This window comes from Ranitomeya imitator, chromosome 1, assembly GCF_032444005.1.
Source record: "Ranitomeya imitator isolate aRanImi1 chromosome 1, aRanImi1.pri, whole genome shotgun sequence".
NCBI lineage: Eukaryota > Metazoa > Chordata > Amphibia > Anura > Dendrobatidae > Ranitomeya > Ranitomeya imitator.
In genome coordinates this window covers 377,482,410-377,510,048 of record NC_091282.1, presented here as the reverse complement: position 1 = coordinate 377,510,048, position 27,639 = coordinate 377,482,410, and positions in this window count along the sequence as shown.

Sequence of the window (27,639 nt, the reverse complement as noted above, 5' to 3'; positions counted from 1 at the left end):
ACCAGAGCCTACACCCCAACTTGAAGGGAGGGTAACAGAGGGCACACCGCAATTCGGAGGGTATGGAGGCCAAACCCCATCTCAGAAGGTATAGGAGGCCACAAAACAGCTTGACGGTTCCGGAGGATATAGGAGGGCACACCCCAGCTTGAAGGGTACCGGAGGTCACACCCCAACTCGGAGGGTATCGGACCACACCCCAGCTACTCTGAGGTAGGCCACACCTCAACTCGGAAGGTACCAGAGTCAACACCAGCATTCGGATTGTATTGGAGGCCAAACCCCAAGATGCCACACCCAAACTCAGAGGGTACCAGTAGAAGGCTACACCCCAACTCTGAGGGTACCGAAGGCCACACCCCTAACTCGGAGGGTAACAGATACCTCATGCCCAAACTCGGTGGGTGCCCGGAGGCCACACCCCAAATCAGAGGGTACGAGATGTCACACCCCAATTCGGTGGATACCGGAGGCCACACGCCAACTTGGAGGGTACTGGAAGCCACACCCCAACACATACCAAATTTGAGGGTAGCGGAGGCCACACCCCAACTCAAAGGGTCAGAGGCCACACCCCAACTAGGAGTGTACCAGTAGTAGGCAACACCTCTATTCTGATGGTACTCGGAGGCCACACCCCAATTTGAATGGTAGCAGAGGCCACACCACAATTCAGAGGATACTGTATGCCACACCCCAACTCGGAGGGTACTGATGACGACACCCCAGCTCGGAGGGTACCAGAGGCCATACCTCAACTCGAAAGGTACCGGAGGCCACACCCCAACTCGGAGTGTACCGGAGGCCACACTCCAACTCGGAAGGTATCGGAGGCCACACCCCCATCTCAGAGGGTGTCAGATACCACATGCCCCAACTCGGAGGGTGCCTGGAGGCCACACCACAAATCAGAGGGTACGAGATGCCACACCCTAATTCAGTGGGTACCGGAGACAACACGCCACTTTGGAGCGTACCAGAGGCCAGACCCCAACTTGGAGGGTACTGGAGGCCACATCCCAACTTGGAGGGTACCAACGTCAACACCCCAACACAAACCAACTTTGAGGGTAGCAGAGGCCACACCCCAACTCAGAGGGTCAGAGGCCACACCCGAACTAGGAGTGTACCAGTAGTAGGTACTCTTAAGGGTACTCGGAGGCCACACCCCAATTTGAAGGATACTGTATGCCACACTCCAACTCGGAGGGTAGGGGAGGCCACACCCCAACTCGGAGGGTATGGGAGGCCACACCCCAACTCAGAGGGTAACTGAGGCCACACCCCAAATTGGAGGGTACCAGAAGGCTACTCCCCAACTCCAAGGGTGCCTCGAACTCAGAGGGTATTGGAGGCCACACCCCAGCTCAGATAGTAGCGGAGGCCACACAAAAAACTGGTAGGGTACCAGAGGCCACACCACAATTTGTAGGGCACCAGAGGCCACACCCCAATTCGAAGGGTACCAAAGGCCACACCTACCATAGGCCACACCCCAACTTGGAGGGTACCAAAGGCCACACCCCAATTTGTAGGGTACCAGAGGCCACACCCCTACTCAGAGGGCATAAGAGGCTGCACCCCAATTTGGAGGATACCAGAGACCACACCACAATTTGGAGGGTACCAGAGGCCACACCCCAACTCAGAAGCTACCGACACATCTCAACTCCTCCGTACCAAAGGCCACGCCCCAACTCAGAGGGTATCAGATACCACACCCCAGCTAGGAGGGTACCGGAGGCCAAACCCCAACTCGGAGGGTAGCAAAGCACACCCCAACTCAGAGGGTATCGGAGGCCACACTCCAACACTTAGGGTGCACGGAAGCCACACCCCAAATCGAAGGGTCCAGGATGCCACACTTCAATTCAGGGGGATCGGAGGCCACACCCCAACTCTGAGAGAGGCCACACCCCAATTCAGAGGGTACCGGAGGTCACAAATCAAATTCGGAGGGTACCGGAGGCCACACCCCAACTCGGTAGGTACCGAAGGCCACACCCCCAACTCGGAGTGTATCAGATACCACATACCCCAACTCGGAGGCTGCACGGAGGCCACACCCCAAATCAGAGGGTACTCGGAAGCCACACCCCAATTTGAATGGTAGCATTGGCCACACCACAATTCGAAGAATACCGTATGCCACACCCCAGCTCTGAGGGTAGCAGAGGTCACACCCCAACTTGAAGGGTACCTACCAGAGGCCACACCCCAACTCTAAGGGTACCGGAGGCCACACCCCAACACGGACGGTATCAGAGGCCACAATCCAACTCGGAGGGTATCGAAGGCTGTCACACCCCAACTCAGGGGTACCGAACGGTATGGAGACCACACCCCAACTCGGAGGGTAGACAAGGCCAAACCCCAACTCTGAGGCTACTCGGAGGCCGCACCCCAATTTGGAGGGTATCAGCCACACTTCAATATGGAGGGTACCAGAGGACACACCCCAACTCGGAAGGTACCAAAGGCCACCTCACCTTGGAGGGCACCAAAGACCACACCAATTTGGAGGGTACCAGAGGCATACCCCAATTTGGAGGGTACCAGAGGCCACACTCCAATTTGGAGAGTACCAGAGGCCACACCGAAATTTGCAGTGTAACGGAGGCCACACTCCAACTTCTCGGGGGGTAGCAGAGGCCACCCCCCAAGAGTCAACAAACTTGGAGGGTATCGGAGGCCACACCCCAATTCGGAGGGTAGTGGAGGCCATGTCCCAAATAGGAGGGTACCGGAGGCCACACCCCAACTTGGAGGGTACTTGGAGGCCACACCCCAACTCAGAGGGTGCCCGGAGGCCACACCCCAAATTGGAGGGTACCAGAAGGCTACTCCCCAACTCCAAGGGTGCCTCGAACTCAGAGGGTATCGGAGGTCACACCCCAGCTTGGAGAGTAGCAGAGGCCACACAAAAAACTGGTAGGGTACCAGAGGCCACACCCCAATTTGTAGGGCATCAGAGGCGACACCCCAATTTGAAGGGTACCATAGGCCACACCTACCGTAGGCCACACCCCAACTTGGAGGGTACCAAAGGCCACACTCCAACTCGGAGACCACACCCCAGCTCGGAGGGAAGCGGAGGGCACACCTCAACTTGGAGGGTAGCGGAGTACACACCCCAATTTGGAGGGTAGCGGAGGCCATACCCCAGCTTGGAGAGCAGGGAAAGCCACACAAAAAACTGGTATGGTACTAATTTGGAGGGCACCATAGGCCACACCCCAATTTGCAGGGTGCCGGAGGCCACACCTGAACTTGGAGGGTACCAAAGGCCACACCACAACTTGGAGGTTATCTTCAGCTCAGAGGGTAGTAGAGGAGGTCACACCCCAACTCGGAAATCAGTAGCAGATGCCACACCCCAACTTGGAGGGTACCAGAAGCCACACCCCAATTTGGAGGGTACCAGAGGCCACATCCCAATTTGGAGAGTACCAGAGGCCACACCAAATTTGGAGGGTAACAGAGGTTACACCCCAACTTGGAGGGTATTGGAGGCCATGCCTGAAGAGGCAACACCCCAAATCGGAGGATACCAAAGGCCACACCCCAACTTGGGGGGTATCAGACGCCACGCCCCTGCTCGAAGGATATTGAAGGCCACACCCAAACTCAGAGGGTACCAGAGCCTACACCCCAACTTGAAGGGAGGGTAACAGAGGACACACCGCAATTCGGAGGGTATGGAGGCCACACTCCAAGGGTACCAGAGGCTACACCCCATCTCGGAAGGTATAGGAGGCCACACAACAGCTTGACGGTTCCGGAGCATATAGGAGGGCACACCCCAGCTTGAAGGGTACCGGAGGTCACACCCCAACTCGGAGGGTATCGGACCACACCCCAGCCACTCTGAGGTAGGCCACACTTCAACTCGGAAGGTACCAGAGTCAACACCAGCATTCGGATTGTATTGGAGGCCAAACCCCAAGATGCCACACCCAAACTCAGAGGGTACCAGTAGAAGGCTACACCCCAACTCGGAGGGTACCGAAGGCCACACCCCTAACTTGGAGGGTAACAGATACCTCATGCCCCAACTCGGTGGGTGCCCGGAGGCCACACCCCAAATCAGAGGGTACGAGATGTCACACCCCAATTCGGTGGATACCGGAGGCTACACGCCAACTTGGAGGGTACTGGAAGCCACACCCCAACTCGGAGGGTACCAGAGGCCACACCCCAACTAGGAGTGTACCAGTAGTAGGCCACACCCCTATTCTGATGGTACTCGGAGGCCACACCCCAATTTGAATGGTAGCAGAGGCCACACCACAATTCAGAGGATATTGTATGCCACACCCCAACTCGGAGGGTACTGATGGCAACACCCCAGCTCGGAGGGTACCAGAGGCCACACCCCAACTCGGAGTGTACCGGAGGCCACACTCCAACTCGCAAGGTATCGGAGGCCACACCCCCATCTCAGAGGGTGTCAGATACCACATGCCCCAACTCGGAGGGTGCCCGGAGGCCACACCACCAATCAGAGGGTACGAGATGCCACACCCTAATTCAGTGGATACCGGAGGCAACACGCCACTTTGGAGGGTATCAGAGGCCAGACCCCAACTTGGAGGGTACTGAAGGCCACATCCCAACTTGGAGGGTACCAACGTCAACACCCCAACACAAACCAACTTTGAGGGTAGCAGAGGTCACACCCCAACTCAGAGGGTCAGAGGCCACACCCAAACTAGGAGTGTAACAGTAGTAGGTACTCTAAGGGTACTCGGAGGCCACACCCCAATTTGAAGGATACTGTATGCCACACCCCAACTCGGGGGGTACCAGAGGGTATGGACACCACACCCCAACTCGGAGGGTAACGGAGGCCACACAAGAACGGTACCCTCTGAGTTGGGGTGTGGCCTCTGGTACCCTATGAGTTTTTGTGTGGCCTCCGCTACTCTCCGAGTTTAGGTGTGGTCTTTTGGCACACTCTGAGTTTTGGTGTGGCATCCGGGTACCCTCCCAGTTAAGGTGTGGCATCCTCTAGCCTCCAAGCTTGGATGTGGCCTCCGGTACCCTCCAATTTGGGGTGTGGCATCTGTTACCTTCGAGGCACCCTCGGAGTTGAGGTGTAGCCTTCGGGTACCCTCCGATTTGAAGTGTGGCCTCCAGGCACCCTCCGAGTTTGGGTGTGGCCTCTGGGTACCCTCCGAGTTGGAGTTTGGCCTCTGGTACCCTCCTATTTTGGGTTGTGGCCTCCGCTACCCTCCAAGTTGGGGTGTGGCCTCCATTACCCTCCAAATTTCGGTGTGGCCATTGGTACTCTCCAAATTGAGGTGTGGCTTCTGGTACCCTCCAAATTGGGGTGTGGCCTCTTGTACCCTCCTTGTTGGGGTGCGGCCTCTGGTACCCTACTAATTGGGGTGTGGCCTCTGGTACCCTCCAAATTGGGGTACCGAAGGCCACACCCCAACTTGGAGGGTACCAAAGGCCACACTTCAACTCGGAGAGTATCAGAGACCACACTCCAGCTCGGAGGGTAGCAGAGGACAGACCCCAACTTGGAGGGTAGCGGAGTATACAACCCAATTCGGAGGGTAGCGGAGGCCATACCCCAACTCTGAGGATACTCGCAGGCAACTCCCCAATTGGAAAAGTAGCAGATTCCACATCCCAACTAGTAGGGTAGCAGAGGCCACACCCCAAATTGGAGGGTATCGGAGGCCACACTGCAACCCGGAGGGTGCCCGGAGGCCACATCCCAGCTCAGAGGGTACCGGAGGCCACACCCCAACTCGGAGGGTATCAGACCACACCCCAGCTACTCGGAGGTAGGCAAAACCCCAACTCGGAGGGTAGCGGGGGCAACACCAGAATTCGGATTGTATTGGAGGCCAAACCCCAAGAGGCCACACCCAAACTCGGAGGGTACCGGTAGAAGGCTACACCCCAACTCGGAGGGTATCAGAGGCCGCGCCCCTGCTAAGGGTACCAAAGGCCACATTCAAACTCAGAGGGTATCGGAGGCCACACCCCATCTCAGAGGGAGGGTAACAGGCCACACCACAATTCGGAGGGTATGGAGGCCACACCCCAACTCGGAGGATATAGGAGGCTACACCCCAGCTCAAAGGTTCCAGAGGGTATAGGAGGCCACACACCAGCTTTAAGGGTACCGGAGGTCACACCCAACTTGGAGGGTACCGTAGGCCGCACCCCAACTCGGAGGGTACTGGAGGCAACACCAGAATTTGGATTGTATAGGAGGCCAAACCACAAGAAGCCACACCCAAACTCAGAGGGTATCGGTAGAAGGCTACACCCCATCTCAAAGGGTCTCAGAGGCCACGCCCCTGCTCGAAGGGTACCGAAGGCCACAGCCAAACTCGGAGGGTACCAAGGGCCACACCCCAATTCGGAGGGTGCCTTTGACCTCCAAAGACCACACCTCAATTCGGACACCACTATTCGGAGGGTACAAGAGGCACACCCCAAATTGGAGTGTACCCAAAGGCACCACTGTACCCAAAGGCCACAGCCCAACTCCAAGGGTGCCTGGGACGGAAGCCACACCCCAATTCAGAGGGTAACAGAGACTCGGAGGGTACCATAGACCACACCCCAACTCAGAGGGTATCGGAGGCCAAACCCCACTTCAGAGGGTACCAAAGGCTGCCCCAACTTGGAGGGTATCTGATATCACACAACACATGGTGCTCGCAGGGTATCAGAGGTCAAACCCCAACTCGGAAGGTAGCAGAGGCCACACCCCAACTAGAAGGGTACCTGAAATCCATACCCCAACTCAGAGGATGCCGGAGGCCACACCCTAAATCATAGGGTATGGGATTCCACACCCCAATTCGGTCGGAGGCCACATTCCAATTCAGAAGATACTCGGAGCCCACACCCCATATCGAAGGGTATTTTAGGATGCCACACCTCAATTCGGAGGGTAATAGAGGCCCAACCCCTACACGGAGGGTATCGGTAGTAGGCCACACCCCTACTCTGAGGGTACCCGGAGGCCACACCCCAACACGGAGGGTACCGGAGGCCACACCTTATCTCGGAGGGTGCTAAGGCCACACCCTAACTCGGAGGGTACCAGAGGCCACACCCCAACACATACCAACTTTCAGGTTACCAGAGGCCACACCCAAACTCAGAGGGTCAGAGGCCACACCCCAACTAGGAGGGTACTGGAAGCCACACCCCAACTCAGATGGTACCACAGGCCACACCCCAACACATACCAACTTTGAGGTTACCAGAGGCCACACCCCAACTAGGAGGGTACCAATAGTAGGCCACACCCCTACTCTGAGGGTACTCAGAGGCAACACCCCAATTTTAATGGTAGCAGAGGCCACACCACAATTCGGAGGATACAGTATGCCACACCCCAACTCAGAGGGTACTGGTGGCCACACCCCAACTCAGAGGGTACTGGTGGCCACACCCCAGCTCAGAGTGTACTGGAGGCCACACCCCAATTCGGAGGGTAGCGGAGGCCAAACCCCAACTCTGAGGCTACAAGGAGGCCACAACCCATTTGAGAGTGTACCAAAGGCAGCACCCCAATTTGGAGGGTACCAGAGGCCACACCCCAATTTGAAGGGTACCAGAGGCCACAACCCATCTCGGAGGGTACTGGAGGCCGCACCCCAACTACAAGAGTAGCGGAGATCACAAACCAACTCAAAGGGTAGCGGAGGCCACATTCCAGCTCGGAGGGTAGTGGAGGCCAAACCCCAACTCTAAGGGTACTCGGAGGTTGGGAGGATACCAGAGGTCACACCTCAATTTTGAGGGTACCAGAAACCACACCCCAATTTGGAGAGTACCAGAGGCCATACCACAACTCGGAGGGTACCAGAGGCCACACACCATTTTGGAGGGTACTAGAGGCCACACCCCAATTTGGAGGGTACAAGAGGCCACATCTCAATTCTAATGGTACCAGAGGCCGCATTCCCAACTCGGAGGGTACCGTATGCCACATCCCAACTTGGAGGGTGGCGGAGTACACACCCCAATTTGGAGGGTAGCAGAGGAACTACCCCAGCTCTGAGGATACTCAGAGGCAACACCCCAATTGGGAGAGTACCGGAGGCCACACCCCAATTTGGAGGGTACCAGAGGCCACACCCCAATTCGCAGAGTATCGGAGGCCACACCCCAACTTGGAGTGTACCAGAGGCCACACCCCAATTCGGAGGGTAGCGGAGGCCACACCCCAGCTCGAAGGGTAGAGGAGGCCACACCCCAACTTGAGGGGTACCGGAGGCAAACCTCAACTCGTAGGGTAGCAGAGGCCACACCCCAAATTGGAGGGTATCGGAGGCCACACTCAAACACGGAGGATACCTGGAGGCCACACCCCAACTCAGAGGGTGCCCAGAGGCCACACCCCAAATCGGAGGGTACAGGAGGCTACACCCCAAATTGGATGATACTGGGGGCCACACATTAACTCGGAGAGTACCTGAGGCCACACACCAAATTGGAGGTTGGGTATCCCAAGGCCACACCCAAACTCCAAGGGTCCCTGGAAAGTACCGGATGCCACACCACTACTCGGAAGGTACTGGAAGCCACACCCTAACTCGGAGGGTGCCCGGAGACCACACCCCAACTCAGAGGGTACTGGAGGCCACACCCAAACTTAGAGGCTGCCAGATTCCCCACCTCAATTCAGAAGGTACCGGATGCGACACCCACATTTTTGAAGGTTTTGGAGGCCACACCTCAACTCGGAGGGTACTGAAGGCAACACCCCAAATTTAGGGATACTGGAGGCCACATCCCAAGTTGGAGGGTATGGGAGGTCACACCACAACTCGGAGGGTAGCGGAGACCACACCCCAACCCGGAGGGTATCAGAGGCCAAACTCCAACTCTGAGGGTAGCGGAAGCCACACCCCAACTCAGAGGGTACAGCAGGCCACACCTCAACTAGTAGGGTAGCAGAGGCCACACCACAACTCTGAGAGTGTCGTAGGCCACACACAAATTGGAGGGTACCTGGAGGCCACAACACAACTTGGAGGGTGCAAGGAGGCCACACCCCAAATTGAAGGGTGCCCGGAAGCCACATTCCAACTAGGAGGGTGCCGGGAATCCACACCCCAACTCAGAAGCTACCAGAGGCCACACCCCAACATGAGGTTACAAGATTCCACATCCTACAAATTGCGTTGTGGCCTCCTGTACCCTCCGATTTGGGGTGTGGCCTCTGGTACCCTCAGAGTTGAGGTGTGGCCTCCGGGCACCCTCTGAGTTGTGGTGTGGCCTCCGGGTACTCTCTGAGTTGGGGTGTGGCCTCCGCTACCCTCCGAGATGGGGTGTGGCCTCCGCTACCCTCCGAGTGGGGTGTGACCTCCGCCACCTTCCAAGTTGGTGTGTGGCCTCCAGTACTCTCTGAGTTGGGGTGTGGCCTACGGTACCCTCTGAGTTGGCGTGTGGCCTCCGATACCCTCCGAGTTAGGGTGTGGCCTCCATGTACCCTCCAAATTGGGGTGTGGCCTCCATTACCCTCCTTGTTGGGGTGTGGACCCTTGGAGTGTGGTCTTCAGTACCCTCCAAGCTGGGGTGTGGCCTTCAACACCCTCCGAGTTGAGGTGTGTCCTCCGATACCCTCCGAGTTGGGGTGTGGTCTTCGGCACCTTCCAGGCACCCTCTGATTTTTTTATGTGGCCTCCGATACCTTCCGAGTTGAGGTGTGTGTTATGATGAGGTAATTCAGTACTACAATGGACATAGAAGTCAGAGCACATACAGTGATCTGACAATAACCCAAAAACATAGAACGAGCTCTGAGACGTGGGAACTCTGCTGACCGCAATCCCTAATCCTCTCCAACCACACTAGAGGCAGCCGTGGATTGCGCTTAACGCTCCCTATGCAACTCGGCACAGCCTGAGAAACTAGCTAGCCTGAAGATAGAAAATAAGCCTACCTTGCCTCAGAGAAATACCCCAAAGGAAAAGGCAGCCCCCACATATAATGACTGTAAGTTAAGATGAAAAGACAAACGTAGAGATGAAATAGATTTAGCAAAGTGAGGCCCGACTTACTAAACAGAGCGAGGATAGGAAAGGTAACTTTGCGGTCAACACAAAACCCTACAAACAACCACGCAAAGGGGCAAAAAGACCCTCCGTACTGAACTAACGGCACGGAGGTACACCCTCTGCGTCCCAGAGCTTCCAGCAAGCAAGAAAAAAACAAATAAGCAAGCTGGACAGAAAAAAGCAGAAAACAAAATAACAAAGCGGAACTAAGCTATGCAGAGCAGCAGGCCACAGGAACGATCCAGGAGGAAACAGGTCCAATACTAGAACATTGACTGGAGGCCAGGATCAAAGCACTAGGTGGAGTTAAATAGAGCAGCACCTAACGACTTCACCACATCACCTGAGGAAGGAAACTCAGAAGCCGCAGTACCACTCTCCTCCTGTTATGGCTGGCAATCAGGCAACACAGCGTGCAGTAATCAGCGCACATACAGAGATCTGGCAATAACCAAAAACAATAGGACGAGCTCTGAGACGTGGAATCTCTGTAGACTGCAGTACCTGATCTATCCTCACACAACTATAAGCAGCAGTGGATTGCGCCTAACAACTACCTATGCAACTCGGCACTGCCTGAGGAGCTGACTAGCCTGAAGATAGAAATACAAGCCTGACTTACCTCAGAGAAATACCCCAAAGGAATAGGCAGCCCCCCACATATAATGACTGTTAGCAAGATGAAAAGACAAACGTAGGAATGAAATAGATTCAGCAAAGTGAGGCCCGATATTCTAGACAGAGCGAGGATAGCAAAGAGAACTATGCAGTCTACAAAAAACCCTAAAACGAAAACCACGCAAAGGGGCAAAAAGACCCACCGTGCCGAACTAACAGCACGGCGGTGCACCCCTCTGCTTCTCAGAGCTTCCAGCAAAAGACAATAGCAAGCTGGACAGAAAAAAACAGAAAACAAACTAGAAGCACTTATCTAGCAGAGCAGCAGGCCCAAGGAAAGATGCAGTAGCTCAGATCCAACACTGGAACATTGACAAGGAGCAAGGAAGACAGACTCAGGTGGAGCTAAATAGCAAGGCAGCCAACGAGCTCACCAAAACACCTGAGGGAGGAAGCCCAGAGACTGCAATACCACTTGTGACCACAGAAGTGAACTCAGCCACAGAATTCACAACAGTACCCCCCCCTTGAGGAGGGGTCACCGAACCCTCACCAGAACCCCCAGGCCGACCAGGATGAGCCACATGAAAGGCACGAACAAGATCTGGGGCATGGACATCAGAGGCAAAAACCCAGGAATTATCTTCCTGAGCATAACCCTTCCATTTGACCAGATACTGGAGTTTCCGTCTAGAGACACGAGAATCCAAAATCTTCTCCACAATATACTCCAATTCCCCCTCCACCAAAACAGGGGCAGGAGGCTCCACAGATGGAACCATAGGTGCCACGTATCTCCTCAACAACGACCTATGGAATACATTATGTATGGAAAAGGAGTCTGGGAGGGTCAGACGAAAAGACACCGGATTGAGAATCTCAGAAATCCTATACGGACCAATAAAACGAGGTTTAAATTTAGGAGAGGAAACCTTCATAGGAATATGACGAGAAGATAACCAAACCAAATCCCCAACACGAAGTCGGGGTCCCACACGGCGTCTGCGATTAGCGAAAAGCTGAGCCTTCTCCTGGGACAAGGTCAAATTGTCCACTACCTGAGTCCAGATCTGCTGCAACCTGTCCACCACAGAATCCACACCAGGACAGTCCGAAGACTCAACCTGTCCTGAAGAGAAACGAGGATGGAACCCAGAATTGCAGAAAAATGGAGAGACCAAGGTAGCCGAGCTGGCCCGATTATTAAGGGCGAACTCAGCCAACGGCAAAAATGACACCCAATCATCCTGGTCAGCGGAAACAAAACATCTCAGATATGTTTCCAAGGTCTGATTGGTTCGTTCGGTCTGGCCATTAGTCTGAGGATGGAAGGCCGAGGAGAAAGATAGGTCAATGCCCATCCTACCACAAAAGGCTCGCCAGAACCTCGAGACAAACTGGGAACCTCTGTCAGAAACAATATTCTCAGGAATGCCATGTAAACGAACCACATGCTGGAAGAACAAAGGCACCAAATCAGAGGAGGAAGGCAATTTAACCAAGGGCACCAGATGGACCATTTTAGAAAAGCGATCACAGACCACCCAAATGACCGACATTTTTTGAGAAACGGGAAGGTCAGAAATGAAATCCATCGAAATATGTGTCCAAGGCCTCTTCGGGACCGGCAAGGGCAAAAGCAACCCACTGGCACGTGAACAGCAGGGCTTAGCCCTAGCACAAATTCCACAGGACTGCACAAAAGCACGCACATCCCGTGACAGAGATGGCCACCAGAAGGATCTAGCAACCAACTCCCTGGTACCAAAGATTCCTGGATGACCGGCCAGCACCGAACAATGAAGTTCAGAGATAACTTTACTAGTCCACCTATCAGGGACGAACAGTTTCTCGGCCGGACAACGATCAGGTTTATTAGCCTGAAATTTCTGCAACACTCTCCGCAAATCAGGGGAGATGGCAGACACAATGACTCCTTCCTTGAGGATACTCGCCGGCTCAGATAACCCCGGAGAGTCGGGCACAAAACTCCTAGACAGAGCATCCGCCTTCACATTTTTAGAGCCCGGAAGGTATGAAATCACAAAATCAAAACGAGCAAAAAATAACGACCAACGGGCCTGTCTAGGATTCAAGCGCTTGGCAGACTCGAGATAAGTCAAGTTCTTATGATCAGTCAATACCACCACGCGATGCTTAGCACCCTCAAGCCAATGACGCCACTCCTCGAATGCCCACTTCATGGCCAGCAACTCTCGGTTGCCCACATCATAATTACGCTCAGCAGCAGAAAATTTCCTGGAAAAGAAAGCACATGGTTTGAACACTGAGCAACCAGAACCTCTCTGTGACAAAACCGCCCCTGCACCAATCTCAGAAGCATCAACCTCGACCTGGAACGGAAGAGAAACATCAGGTTGACACAACACAGGGGCACAGCAAAAACGACGCTTCAACTCCTGAAAAGCTTCCACGGCAGCAGAAGACCAATTAACCAAATCAGCACCCTTCTTGGTCAAATCGGTCAATGGTCTGGCAATGCTAGAAAAATTACAGATGAAGCGACGATAAAAATTAGCAAAGCCCAGGAATTTCTGCAGACTTTTTAGAGATGTCGGCTGAGTCCAATCCTGGATGGCCTGAACCTTAACCGAATCCATCTCGATAGTAGAAGGGGAAAAGATGAACCCCAAAAATGAAACTTTCTGCACACCGAAGAGACACTTTGATCCCTTCACGAACAAGGAATTAGCACGCAGTACCTGGAAAACCATTCTGACTTACTTCACATGAGACTCCCAATCATCTGAGAAGATCAAAATGTCATCCAAGTAAACAATCAAGAATTTATCCAGATACTCACGGAAAATGTCATGCATAAAAGACTGAAAAACAGATGGAGCATTGGCAAGTCCGAACGGCATCACCAGATACTCAAAATGACCCTCGGGCGTATTAAATGCCGTTTTCCATTCATCTCCCTGCCTGATTCTCACCAGATTATACGCACCACGAAGATCAATCTTAGTAAACCAACTAGCCCCCTTAATCCGAGCAAACAAGTCAGAAATCAATGGCAAGGGATACTGAAACTTAACAGTGATCTTATTAAGAAGGCGGTAATCAATACACGGTCTTAGCGAACCATCCTTCTTGGCTACAAAAAAGAACCCTGCTCCCAATGGTGACGACGATGGGCGAATATGTCCCTTCTCCAGGGACTCCTTCACATAACTGCGCATAGCGGTGTGTTCAGGTACGGACAAATTAAATAAACGACCCTTAGGGAATTTACTACCAGGAATCAAATCGATAGCACAATCACAATTCCTATGCGGAGGTAGGGCATCAGACTTGGACTCTTCAAATACATCCTGAAAGTCCGACAAGAACTCTGGGATGTCAGAAGGAATGGATGACGAAATAGACAAAAATGGAACATCACCATGTACTCCCTGACAACCCCAGCTGGTTACCGACATAGAGTTCCAATCCAATACTGGATTATGGGTTTGTAGCCATGGCAACCCCAACACGACCACATCATGCAAATTATGCAGTACCAGAAAGCGAATAACTTCCTGATGTGCAGGAGCCATGCACATGGTCAGCTGGGCCCAGTACTGAGGCTTATTCTTGGCCAAAGGTGTAGCATCAATTCCTCTCAACGGAATAGGACACCGCAAAGGCTCCAAGAAAAATCCACAACGTTTAGCATAATCCAAATCCATCAGATTCAGGGCAGCGCCTGAATCCACAAACGCCATGACAGAATACGATGACAAAGAGCACATTAAGGTAATGGACAAAAGGAATTTGGACTGTACAGTACCAATAACGGCAGAGCTATCGAACCGCCTAGTGCGTTTAGGACAATTAGAAATAGCATGAGTAGAATCACCACAATAGAAACACAGTCTGTTCAGACGTCTGTGTTCTTGCCGTTCTACTTTAGTCATAGTCCTGTCGCACTGCATAGGCTCAGGTTTACTCTCAGGCAGTACCGCCAGATGGTGCACAGATTTACGCTCGCGCAAGCGACGACCGATCTGAATGGCCAAGGACATAGACTCATTCAAACCAGCAGGCATAGGAAATCCCACCATTACATCCTTAAGAGCTTCAGAGAGACCCTTTCTGAACAAAGCCGCTAGTGCAGATTCATTCCACAGAGTGAGTACTGACCATTTCCTAAATTTCTGACAATATACTTCTACATCATCCTGACCCTGGCATAAAGCCAGCAGATTTTTCTCAGCCTGATCCACTGAATTAGGCTCATCGTAAAGCAATCCGAGCGCCAGGAAAAATGCATCAACATTACTCAATGCAGAATCTCCTGGTGCAAGAGAAAACGCCCAGTCCTGTGGGTCGCCGCGCAAAAAAGAAATAATAATCAAAACCTGTTGAATAGGATTACCAGAAGAATGAGGTTTCAAGGCCAAAAATAGCTTACAATTATTTCTGAAGCTCAGGAACTTAGTTCTGTCACCAAAAAACAAATCAGGAATCGGAATTCTTGGTTCTAGCATCGATTTCTGATCAATAGTATCTTGAATCTTTTGTACATTTACAACGAGATTATCCATTGAGGAGCACAGAGCCTGAATATCCATGTCCACAGCTGTGTCCTGAAGCACTCTAATGTCTAGGGGAAAAAAAAGACTGAAGACAGAGCTAAGAAAAAAAAATGATGTCAGGATTTCTTTTTTCCCTCTATTGGGAATCATTGGTGGGGCTCCTTGTACTGTTATGGCTGGCAATCAGGCAACACAGCGTGCAGTAATCAGCGCACATACAGAGATCTGGCAATAACCAAAAACAATAGGACGAGCTCTGAGACGTGGAATCTCTGTAGACTGCAGTACCTGATCTATCCTCACACAACTATAAGCAGCAGTGGATTGCGCCTAACAACTACCTATGCAACTCGGCACTGCCTGAGGAGCTGACTAGCCTGAAGATAGAAATACAAGCCTGACTTACCTCAGAGAAATACCCCAAAGGAATAGGCAGCCCCCCACATATAATGACTGTTAGCAAGATGAAAAGACAAACGTAGGAATGAAATAGATTCAGCAAAGTGAGGCCCGATATTCTAGACAGAGCGAGGATAGCAAAGAGAACTATGCAGTCTACAAAAAACCCTAAAACGAAAACCACGCAAAGGGGCAAAAAGACCCACCGTGCCGAACTAACAGCACGGCGGTGCACCCCTCTGCTTCTCAGAGCTTCCAGCAAAAGACAATAGCAAGCTGGACAGAAAAAAACAGAAAACAAACTAGAAGCACTTATCTAGCAGAGCAGCAGGCCCAAGGAAAGATGCAGTAGCTCAGATCCAACACTGGAACATTGACAAGGAGCAAGGAAGACAGACTCAGGTGGAGCTAAATAGCAAGGCAGCCAACGAGCTCACCAAAACACCTGAGGGAGGAAGCCCAGAGACTGCAATACCACTTGTGACCACAGAAGTGAACTCAGCCACAGAATTCACAACACCTCCACCAACGGAAGCTCACAGAGAGAATCAGCTGAAGTACCACTTGTGACCACAGGAGGGAGCTCTGCCACAGAATTCACAACAGGTGTGGCCTCCAGTACCCTCAGAGTTAGGGTGTCGCCTCCGATACCTTCCGTGTTGTGTGGCCTCCGATACCCTCCGAGTTGTGGTATGGCCTCCGGTACGCTTTGAGCTGGGGTTTTGCCTCTGATACCCTTTGAGTTGGGGTGTAGCCTCTGTTACCCTCTGACCTGGGGTGTAGCCTCCGGTACCTTCCAGCCACCCTCCGAAATGGGGTGGGGCCTACAGATACCCTCTGGTTTGAGGTGTGGCCTCCAGTTCCCTCCGAATTGGGGAGTGTCCTCCGAGTAACCTCAGAGTTGGGGTGTGGTCTACGGTATCCTCCGAATTGGGGTGTGGCCTCGTACCCTCAGAGTTGAGGTGTGGCCTCCGATACACTCCAAGTTGGGGTGTTGCTCTAGGGGTGTTGTCTTCGATACCATGCCAGCTGGGGTGCATCCGCCGATACCCTCTGAGTTGGGGTGTGGCCTCCGATACCTTTTAGGCACCCTTCGAGTTGGGGTGTGGCCTCCGGGTACCCTCCGAGTTGGGGTGTGGCATCTGACACCCTCCAAGAAGGGGTGTGGCCTCCAGGTACCCTCTGAGTTGAGGATTGGCCTTCGGTACCCTCCGAGTTGGTGTGTGGCATCCGCCACCTATAAGGCACCCTCGTAGTTGGGGTGTGGCCTTCGGGTGTAGCCTTTGATACCCTCTGAGTTTGGGTGTGGCCCCTTGGGGTGTGGCCTCCGATACTCTCTGAATTCTGGTGTGGCATCCGCTACCCTCCGAGTTGGGGTGTGGCCTCTGGTACCCTCAGAGTTAGGGTGTGGCCCCTTGGGGTGTAGCCTTCGATAACATTCGAACTGAGGTTTGGCCTCCGATACCTTCCGAGTTTGGATGTGGCCTTCGGTACCCTCTGAGTTTGGGTGTGGCCTCCGGTACCCTTCGAGTAGCTGAGGTGTGGCCTCCGATACCCTCCAAGTTAGGGTGTGGCCTCTGTTACCCTTCGAGCTGGGGTGTGGCCTCCGATACCCTCTGAGTTGGGGTGTAGCTTTTGGTGCCCTCTGAGTTTGGGTGTGGCCTCTGATACCCTCTTAATTCTGGTGTGGACTCCGATATCCTCCGAGTTGGGGTGTGGCCTCCAGTACCCTTTGAGTAACTGGGGTGTGGCCTCTGATACCCTCTGAACTCTGGTGTGGACTCCTGGTACCCTCCAAGTTGGGGTGTGGCCTCTGGTACCCTCCGAGTTAGCGAGTGGCCCCTTGGAGTGTGGCCTCCGATACCCTCGGAGTTGGGGTGTGGCCTCCAGTACCCTTTGAGTAACTGGGGTGTGGCCTCCGATACCCTCTGAACTCTGGAGTGGACTCTGGTACCCTCCGAGTTGGAATGTGGCCTCTGGTACCCTCCGAGTTAGGGTGTGGCCCCTTTGGGTGTAACCTCCAATACCCTTCGAGCTTGGGTGTGGCCTCCGATAACCTCTTAGTTTGGGTGTAGCCTTTGGTAGCCTCTGAGTTTTGGTGTGGCCCCTTGGGATGTGGCCTCAGATACCCTCTGTATTCTGGTGTGGACTCCGATACCCTCCGAGTTGAGGTGTGGCCTCTGGTACCCTCCGAGTTAGTGTGTGGCCCCTTGGGATGTGGCCTCCGATACCCTCCGAATTGGGGTGTGGCTCCCGGTACCATTTGAGTAGCTGGGGTGTGGCCTCCAATACCCTCCAAGTAGGGGTGTGGCCTCTGGTACTCTTCGAGTTAGGGTGTGGCCCCTTGGGGTGTAACCTCCGATACACTTCGAGCTGGGGTGTGGACTCCGATACAGTCCAAGTTGGGGTGTAGCCTTCGGTACCCTCTGAGTTTTTGTGTGGCCCCTTGGGGTGTGGCCTCCGATACCCTCCGAGTTGGTGTGTGGCCTCCGCTACCCTCTGAGCTTAGATGTGGACTCTGATACCCTCGGAGCTGGGGTGTGACTTTTGGTACCCTATGAGTTTGGGTGTAGCCTTTGGTACCCTCTGAGCTAGGGTATGGCCTCTGGTACCCTTCCAGGTTCAGAGTACTCTTAGGCTGCCATCACACTAGCAGTATTTGGTCAGTATTTTACGTCAGTATTTGTAAGCCAAAACCAGGAGTGGGTGATAAATGCAGAAGTGGTGCATATGTTTCTATTATACTTTTCCTCTATTTGTTCCACTCCTGGTTTTGGCTTACAAATACTGATGTAAAATACTGACCAAATACTGCTAGTGTGACGACAGCTTTAGAGTTGGGGTTTGGCTTCCGCTACCCTCTGAGTTTGGGTGTGGCATCATGGGGTGTGGCGTCCGATACCAACTGAATTCTGTTGTGGCCTCCGCTACCCTCTGAGCTGGTGTATGGCCTCTGAAACCTTCTGAGTTGGGGTGTGGCCTCCAGGTACCCTCCAAGTTGGGGTGTCTCCTCCACTAGCTTCCAAATTGGGGTGTGGCTTCTGGTACCCTTCCAGTGTCTGAGTACTCTTAGCGTTTGGGTTTGGCCTCCGCTACCCTCTGAGTTGGGGTGTGGCTTCCACTACCATTTGAGCTTGTGTATGGCCTCTGATACCCTCCGAAATGAGGTGTGGCCTTTGGTACCCTCCAAGTTGGGGTGTGGCCTACAGCCACCCTCCGAGTTTAGGTGTGGCTTACGCTACCCTCCAAGCTGGGGTGTGGCCTCCGGTACCCTCCAATTTGGGGTGTAGCCTCCAGTACCCTCAGAGTTAAAGTGTGGACTCTTGGGGTGTGGCCCCGATACCCTTCGAGTTTGGGTGTAGCCTTCAATACCCCCTGAGTTTGGGTGTGGCCTCAAGTGGTGTGGCCTCCAATACCCTCTGAATTCTGGTGTGGCCTCTGCTACCCTCTGAGTTGGGTGTGGCTTCCGGTACCTTCTGAATAGCTGGGGTGTGGCCTTCGATACCCTCCGAGTTGGGGCGTGGCCTTTCGTACCCTTAAAATTGCAGTGTGGCCTCTGGTACCTTTCCAATTGGGGTGTGGCCTCAGAGTACCCTCAGATATGGGGTGTGGCCTCTGCTTCCCTCCGAGTTGGAGTGTTGCCTCCGCTACCCTCTGAATTGGGGTGTGGCTTCTGCTACCCTCCGAGTGGGGTGTGGCATTCTGTATCCTCCGAGGTTGGGGTGTAGCCTCCATTACCTTTCGAGTTGGGTTGTGGCCTCGGTTGTGGCCTCCGTGCATGCTCCAATTGGGGTGTGGTGTCTGGTATACTGAGTTGGAGTTTGGCCTCAGGCACCCTTCCAGTTGGGGTGTAGATTCCGGGCACCCTTTAAGTTGGGTGTGGCCTCTGGGCACCCTCCAAGTTGGGTGTGGCCTTTGGGTACCCTCCGAGTTGGGGTGAGGCCTTTGGTACCCTTCGAGCTAGGGTGTGGCCTCCGATACCCTCCGAGTTGGGGTCTGGCTTATGCTACCCTCAAAGCTGAGGTGTTGCCTCCGATACCCTCCGATTTGGGGTGCAGCCTCCAGTACCCTCAGAGTTGGAGTGTGGACTCTTGGGGTGTGACCTCCGATACCCTCCGAGTTAAGGTGTGGGTTCCATACCCTCCAAATTGGGGTGTGGCCTCCGATACCCTCCGAGTTTGAGATTGGCCTTCTGTACCCTGTGAGTTTGGGAGTGGCCCGTTGGGGTGTGGCATCCGATACCCTGTGAATTCTGGTGTGGACTTCGGTACCCTCCAAGTTGGAATGTGGCCTCTGGTAACCCTCCGTTACCCTCTGAGTTTGTGTGTGGCCTTTGGTACTCTTCGAGCTTAGGTGTGGCCTCCGATACCCTCCGAGTTGGGGTGTGGCTTACGCTACCCTCCAAGCTGGTGTGTGGCCTCCGATACCCTCCGAGTTAGGATGTGGCCTCCGATACTTCCCAAGTTGGGGTGTAGCCTTCTGTACTCTCTGAGTTTGGGTGTGGCCCCTTGGGGTGTGGACTCCGATACCCTCTGAACTCTTGTGTGGCCTCCGGTACCCTACGATTTGGAGTGTGGCCTCCGGTACCCTCCGAGTAGCTGGGGTGTGGCCTCCGATACCCTCTGAGTTGGGGTGTGGCCTCTGGTGCCCTCCTAGTTAGGGTGTGGCACCTTGGGGTGTGGTCTCCAATATCCTTCCAGCTGGGGTGTGGCCCCCGATACCCTCCGAGTTGGGGTGTTGCTTCTGGTACCCTCCAAGTTTGGGTGTGGCCCCTTGAGGTGTGGCCTCCGATACCTTCCAAGTTAAGGTGTGGTTTCCATACCCTCTGAATTGGGGTGTGGCCCCTGATACCCTCCAAGTTGGGGTGTGGTTTGGTCTTCGGTACCCTCCAAGTTAGGGTGCAGCCTCTCTCTCAGAGTCCCAGGAGTGGGAGATAAATGCAGAAGTGGTGCATATGTTTCTATTATACTTTTCCTCTATTTGTTCCACTCCTGGTTTTGGCTTACAAATACTGATGTAAAATACTGACCAAATACTGCTAGTGTGACGTCAGCTTTAGAGTTGGGGTTTGGCCTCCGCTACCCTCTGAGTTTGGGTGTGGCATCATGGGGTGTGGCGTCCGATACCAACTGAATTCTGTTGTGGCCTCCGCTACCCTCCGAGCTGGTGTATGGCCTCTGAAACCTGAGTTGGGGTGTGGCCTCCGGGTACCCTCCAAGTTGGGGTGTCGCCTCCACTACCTTCCAAATTGGGGTGTGGCTTCTGGTACCCTTCCAGTCTCTGAGTAATCTTAGCATTTGGGTTTGGCCTCCGCTACCCTCCGAGTTGGGGTGTAGCTTCCACTACCATTTGAGCTTGGGTATGGCCTCTGATACCCTCCGAAATGAGGTGTGGCCTTTGGTACCCTCCAAGTTGGGTTGTGGCCTACAGCCACCCTCCGAGTTTAGGTGTGGCTTATATTACACTCCAAGCTGGGGTGTGGCCTCCGGTACCCTCCAATTTGGGGTGTAGCCTCCAGTACCCTCAGAGTTAAAGTGTGGACTCTTGGGTTGTGTCATTCGATACCCTCCGAGTTGGGGTGTTACCTCCGTTACCCTCTGAGTTTGTGTGTGGCCTTTGGTACCCTTCGAGCTTAGGTGTGGCCTCCGATACCCTCCGAGTTGGGGTGTGGCTTACGCTACCCTCCAAGCTGGTGTGTGGCCTCTGATACCCTCTGATTTGGGGTGTAGCCTCCAGAACCCTCAGAATTGGAGTGTGGACTCTTGGGGTGTGGCCTCCGATACCCTCCGAGTTAGGGTGTGGCCTCCGATACTTCCCAAGTTGGGGTGTAGCCTTCTGTACCCTCTGAGTTTGGGTGTGGCCCCTTGGGGTGTGGACTCCGATACCCTCTGAACTCTTGTGTGGCCTCCGGTACCCTACGATTTGAAGTGTGGCCTCCGGTACCCTCCGAGTAGCTGGGGTGTGGCCTCCGATACCCTCTGAGTTGGGGTGTGGCCTCTGGTGCCCTCCTAGTTAGGGTGTGGCACCTTGGGGTGTGGTCTCCAATATCCTTCCAGCTGGGGAGTGGCCCCCGATACCCTCCGAGTTGGGGTGTGGCTTCTGGTACCCTCCAAGTTTGGGTGTGGCCCCTTAAGGTGTGGCCTCCGATACCCTCCAAGTTAAGGTGTGGTTTCCATACCCTCTGAATTGGGGTGTGGCCCCTGATACCCTCCAAGTTGGAGTGTGGTTTGGTCTTCGGTACCCTCCAAGTTAGGGTGCAGCCTCTCTCTCAGGGTACCAAGGTGTGTGGCCTCCGCTACCCTCTGATGTTGTCCTCTGATTTGGGGTGTGGCCTTTGGGTACCCTCCAAGTTGGGATGTCGCCTCCACCACCCTCCAAGTTGGGGTGTGGCCTCAGATACCCTCCAAGCTGGGGTTTGGACTCTGATACCCTCCGAGCTGGGGTGTGGCCTTTGGTACCCTCTGAGTTGGGATGTAGCCTTCGGTTCCCTTCGAGCTGGGGTGTGGCCTCTGATACACTCCGAATTGGGGTGTGGCCTCTGGTACCCTCCAAATTGGGGTGTGGCCTCTGGTACCCTCCGAGTTAGGGTGTGGCCACCGTTACCCTCCAAGTTGGGGTGTGGCCTCCACTACCCTCCGAGTTGGGATGTGGCCTCCAGGTACCCTATGAGCTGGCCTGTAGCCACCGCTATGCTCTGAGTTGAGGTGTGGCCTTCACTACCCTTCGACCTGGGGTATGACCTCTGGTAGCCTCCGAGTTGGGGTGTGGACTCTGGTACCCTTCGAGTTATGGTGTGGCCTCCTTTACTCTTGGAGTTGGGGTGTGGCCTTTGATACACTCCGAGTTGGAGTGTGGCCTCTGATACCTTCCAAATTTCAGTGTGGCATCCTTTGAATTGGGGTGTAACCTCCAGTACCCTCAGAGTTGGAGTGTGGACTCTTGGGGTGTGGCCTCCGATACCCTCTGAGCTAAGGTGTGGTTTCCATACCCTCTGAATTGGGGTGTGGCCTTTGGTACCCTTTGAGCTGGGGTGTGGCCTCCGATACCCTCCGAGTTGGAGTGTAGCCTTCGATACCCTCTGAGTTTGGGTTTGGCCTTTTGAGTGTGGCCTCCAATACCCTCTGAATTCTGGTGTGGCCTCCGGTACCCTGCAACTTGGGTGCGGCTTTCGGTACCCTCCGACTAGCTGGGGTGTGGCCTTCGATACCCTCCGAGTTTAGGTGTTGCCTTTGGTATCCTCCTAATTGCGGTGTGACCTCCAGTACCCTCCAATTGGGGTGTGGCCTCCGGTACCCTCTGAGTTTGGGAGTGGCCTTTGGTGCCCTTCGAGCTGGGGTGTAGCCTCTGATACCCTCTGAGTTGGGGTGTGGATTACGCTACCCTCCAAGCTGGGGTGTGGCCTCCGATACCCTCCGATTTGGGGTGTAGCCTCCAGTTCCCTCAGAGTTGGAGTGTGGACTCTTGGGGTGTGGCCCCGATACCCTTCGAGTTTGGGTGTAGCCTTCGATACCCCCTGAGTTTGAGTGTGGCCTCAAGTGGTGTGGCCTCCAATACCCTCTGAATTCTGGTGTGGCCTCTGCTACCCTCTGAGTTGGGTGTGGCTTCCGGTACCTTCCGAATAGCTGGGGTGTGGCCTTCGATACCCTCCGAGTTGGGGCGTGGCCTTTGGTACCCTTCAAATTGCAGTGTGGCCTCCGGTACCCTTCCAATTGGGGTGTGGCCTCAGAGTACCCTCAGATATGGGGTGTGGCCTCTGCTACCCTCCGAGTTGGAGTGTTGCCTCCGCTACCCTCTGAATTGGGGTGTGGCTTCTGCTACCCTCCGAGTGGGGTGTGGCATTCTGTATCCTCCGAGGTTGGGGTGTAGCCTCCATTACCTTTCGAGTTGGGTTGTGGCCTCGGTTGTGGCCTCCGTGCATGCTCCAATTGGGGTGTGGTGTCTGGTATACTGAGTTGGGGTTTGGCCTCAGGCACCCTTCCAGTTGGGGTATGGACTCCGGGCACCCTCTAAGTTGGGTGTGGCCTCTGGGCACCCTCCAAGTTGGGTGTGGCCTTTGGGTAGCCTCCGAGTTGGGGTGTGGCCTTTGGTACCCTTCGAGCTGGGGTGTGGCCTCCGATACCCTCCGAGTTGGGGTCTGGCTTATGCTACCCTCAAAGCTGAGGTGTTGCCTCCAATACCCTCCGATTTGGGGTGCAGCCTCCAGTACCCTCAGAGTTGGAGTGTGGACTCTTGGGGTGTGGCCTCCGATACCCTCCGAGTTAAGGTGTGGTTTCCATACCCTCCAAATTGGGGTGTGGCCTCCGATACCCTCCGAGTTTGAGATTGGCCTTCTGTACCCTGTGAGTTTGGGAGTGGCCCGTTGGGGTGTGGCGTCCGATACCCTGTGAATTCTGGTGTGGACTCCGGTACCCTCCGAGTTGAGGTGTGGCTTCCGGTACCCTTCGATTAGCTGGGGTGTGGCCTCCGATAGCCTGTGAGTTGGGGTGTGGCCTCTGGTGCCCTGCAAGTTAGGGTGTGGCCACTTGGCGTGTGGCCTCCAATACTCTCCGAGTTAGGGTGTGGCCTACGGTACCATTCGAGTAGCTAGGGTGTGGCCTCCGATACCTTCTGAGTTGGGGTGTGGCCTTTTGTACCCTATGAGTTAGGGTGTGGCCCTTTGGGGTGTGGCCTCCGATACCCTTCGAGCTGGATTGTGGCCTCCCTTACCCTCCGAGTTGGTGTGTAGCCTCCGCTACCCTCTGAGTTGGGTATGGCCTCTACTACCCTCTGAGCTTGGGTGTGGCCTTTGTAACCATCTGAGTTGAGGTATTGCCTTCGAATGCACTCCGATTTGGGGTGTGACCTCTGGTACCCTCCATGTTGGGGTGTGGCCTCTGGGCACATTCTGAGTTGGGGTGTGGCCTCTGGGTACCCTTCGAGTTGGGGTGTTGCCTCCGGCACCTTCCTTGTTAGAGTGTGGCCTCCGCTACCATCCAAATTAGGGTGTGGCATCCGTTTCCCTCCGGAAGTTGGGGTGTAGACTTTGATACTCTCTGAGATTGGGTGTGGTCTTCGGTACCCTTCAAGCTGGAGTGTGGCCTCCAATACCCTCAGAGTTGGGGTGTAGTCTTCGGTACCCTCTGAGTTTGGGTGTTGCCTTTTGGGGTGTGGCATCCAATACCCTTTCAATTCTGTTGTGGTCTCCGCTACCATCCGAATTGGAATGTGGCCTCTGGTTCCTTCCGAGTTGGGGTGTGCCCTCTTGGGGTGTGGCCTCCACTACATTCCAAGTTGGGGGTGTGGCCTCCGTTACCCTCCAAATTTGAGTGTGGCCTCCGCGTACCCTCCAAAATGGGGTGTAGCCTCCGATACCCTACGAGCTGGGGTGTGGCCTCCGATACCCTCCCAGTTTGGGTGTGGTCTTCGGCACCCTTCGAGCTGTGGTGTGGCCTCCGATACCCTCCGAGTTTGGATGTGGCCTCCGATACCCTCTGAGTTTGGGTGTGGTCTTCGTTACCTTTCAAGCTGGGGTGTGGCCTCCGATACCCTCCGATTTGGGGTGTAGTCTTTGGTACCCTCTGAGTTTGGGTGTGGCCTCTTGGAGTGTGGCATCCAATACTCTCCAAATTTGGGTGTGGCCTCCGTAACCCTCTAAACATGGGTGTGGCCTCAGTAATCCTCCTAATTTGGGTGTGGCTTCTGAGTACCCACCGAATTGGGGTGTAGCCTAAAGTACTCTCAGAGATGGAGTGTGGGCTCCAATACCCTCCGAGTTAAAGTGTGGTTTCCGTACCTTCCAAATTGGGGTGTGGCCTCCACTACCTTTCAAGCTGGGGTGTGGCCTAAGAAACACTCCTAGTTAGGGTGTCGCCTCCGCTACCCTCCGAGTTGGGGTGTGGCCTCAAACTACCCTCTGAGCTGGGGTGAGGCCTTTGTAACCCTCTGAGTTGGGGGTGTTGCCTTCGAGTGCAGTCCGATTTGGGGTGTGACCTCTGGTACCCTCCATGTTTGGGTGTGGCCTCTGGGCACCCTCTGAGTTGGGGTGTGGCCTCTGGGTACCGTCCGAGTTGGGGTGTTGCCTCCAGTACCCTCCTTGTTGGAGTGTGGCCTCCGCTACCATCTGAATTGGGGTGTGGCATCCGGTTTCCTCGGAGTTGGGGTGTGGCCTTTGATACTCTCCGAGTTGGGGTGTAGTGTTTGGTACCCTTCGAGCTGGGGTGTGGCCTCCGATACCCTCCAAATTTGGGTGTGGCCCCCGAGTGCCCTCCGAAATGGGGTTTAGCCTCCGATACCCTCCGAGTTGGGGTGTGGCCTCCGTTACCTTCCAAATTTGAGTGTGGCCTCGAATACCCTTCGAAATGGGGTGTAGCCTCCGATACCCTATGAGTTGGGGTGTGGCCTCTGTTACCCTCCGAGTTTGGGCGTGGTCTTTGGTACCCTTTGAGCTCGGATGTGGACTCCGATATCCTCCAAATTGGGATGTGGCCTCCGATACCCTCCGAGTTTGGGTGTAGTCTTTGGTACTTTTCGAGCAGGGGTGTGGCCTCCGATACCCTTCGAGTTGGAGTGTAGTTTTCGGTACCCTCTGAGTTTGGGTGTGGCCTCTTGGGGTGTGGCCTCCAATACTCTCCAAATTTGAGTGTGGCCTCTGTTACCCTGCAAATTTGGGTGTGGCCTCAGCTACCCTCCAAATTTGGGTGTGGCTTTCGAATACCCATCGAGATGGGGTGTAGCCTAAAGTACCCTCAGAGTTGGAGTGTGGACTCCAATACCCTCCGAATTAAAGTGTGGTTTCCGTACCCTCCAAATTGGGGTGTATCCTCCAATACCCTCTGAGTTGGGGTGTAGCCTCCTGTACCCTCCAAGATTGGGTGTGGCCTTTGGTACCCTTCGAGCTGGGGTGTGGCTGCCAATACCCTCCAAGTTGGGGTGTAGCTTTCCGTACCCTCTGAGTTTGAGTGTTGCCTTATGGGGTGTGGCCTCTAATACCCTCTGACTTCTGGTGTGGCCTCAATTACCCTCCGAGTTGGGGTGTGGCCTCCTGTACCCTCCAAGATTGGGCGTGGCCTTTGGTACCCTTCGAGCTGGGGTGTGGCCGCCGATACCCTCCAAGTTGGGGTGTAGCTTTCCGTACCCTCTGAGTTTGGGTGTTGCCTTGTGGGGTGTGGCCTCTAATACCCTCTGACTTCTGGTGTGGCCTCAATTACCCTCCGAGTTGGGGTGTGGCCTCCTGTACCCTCCAAGATTGGGTGTGGCCTTTGGTACCCTTCGAGCTGGGGTGTGGCCGCCGATACCCTCCAAGTTGGGGTGTGGCTTTCCGTACCCTCTGAGTTTGGGTGTTGCCTTGTGGGGTGTGGCCTCTAATACCCTCTGACTTCTGGTGTGGCCTCAATTACCCTCCGAGTTGGGGTGTGGCCTTTGGTACCCTTTAAGCTGGATTGTGGCCTCTGCTACTCTCTGGGTTGGGGTGTGGCCTCAGCTACCCTCCAAGTTGGGGTGTGGCCGCCGATACCCTCCAAGATGGGGTTTGGCCTGCGGAACCCTCCAGTCTGGGGGTGTGGCCTCCGATACCCTGGAGTGTGGCCTCCTACCTACCAAATTGGGTACCCTGCGAGTTGGGGTGTAGCCTTCGGTACCCTCCGAGTTGGGGTGTGGCCTTTGGTACCCTTCAAGCTGGATTGTGGCCTCTGCTACCCTCTGGGTTGGGGTGTGGCCTCAGCTACTTTCCAAGTTGGGGTGTGGCCGCCGATACCCTCCAAGATGAGGTTTGACCTGCGGAACCCTCCAGTTTGGGGGTGTGGCCTCCGATACCCTGGAGTGTGGCCTCCTACCTACCAAGTTGGGTACCCTCCGAGTTGGGGTGTAGACTCTCTCTAAATGGTGTGTGGCCTTCGCTACCCTCTAAATTAGAGTGGTGCCCTCTGAATTGGGGTGTGGCCTCCGGCTACCCTCCGTGTTGGGGTGTGGCCGACGATACCCTCTGAGTTGGGGTGTGGCCTCAGCTACCCTCTAAATTGAGCTGAGACCTGTGGTACACTCCGAGTTGGGGTGTGGCCTTA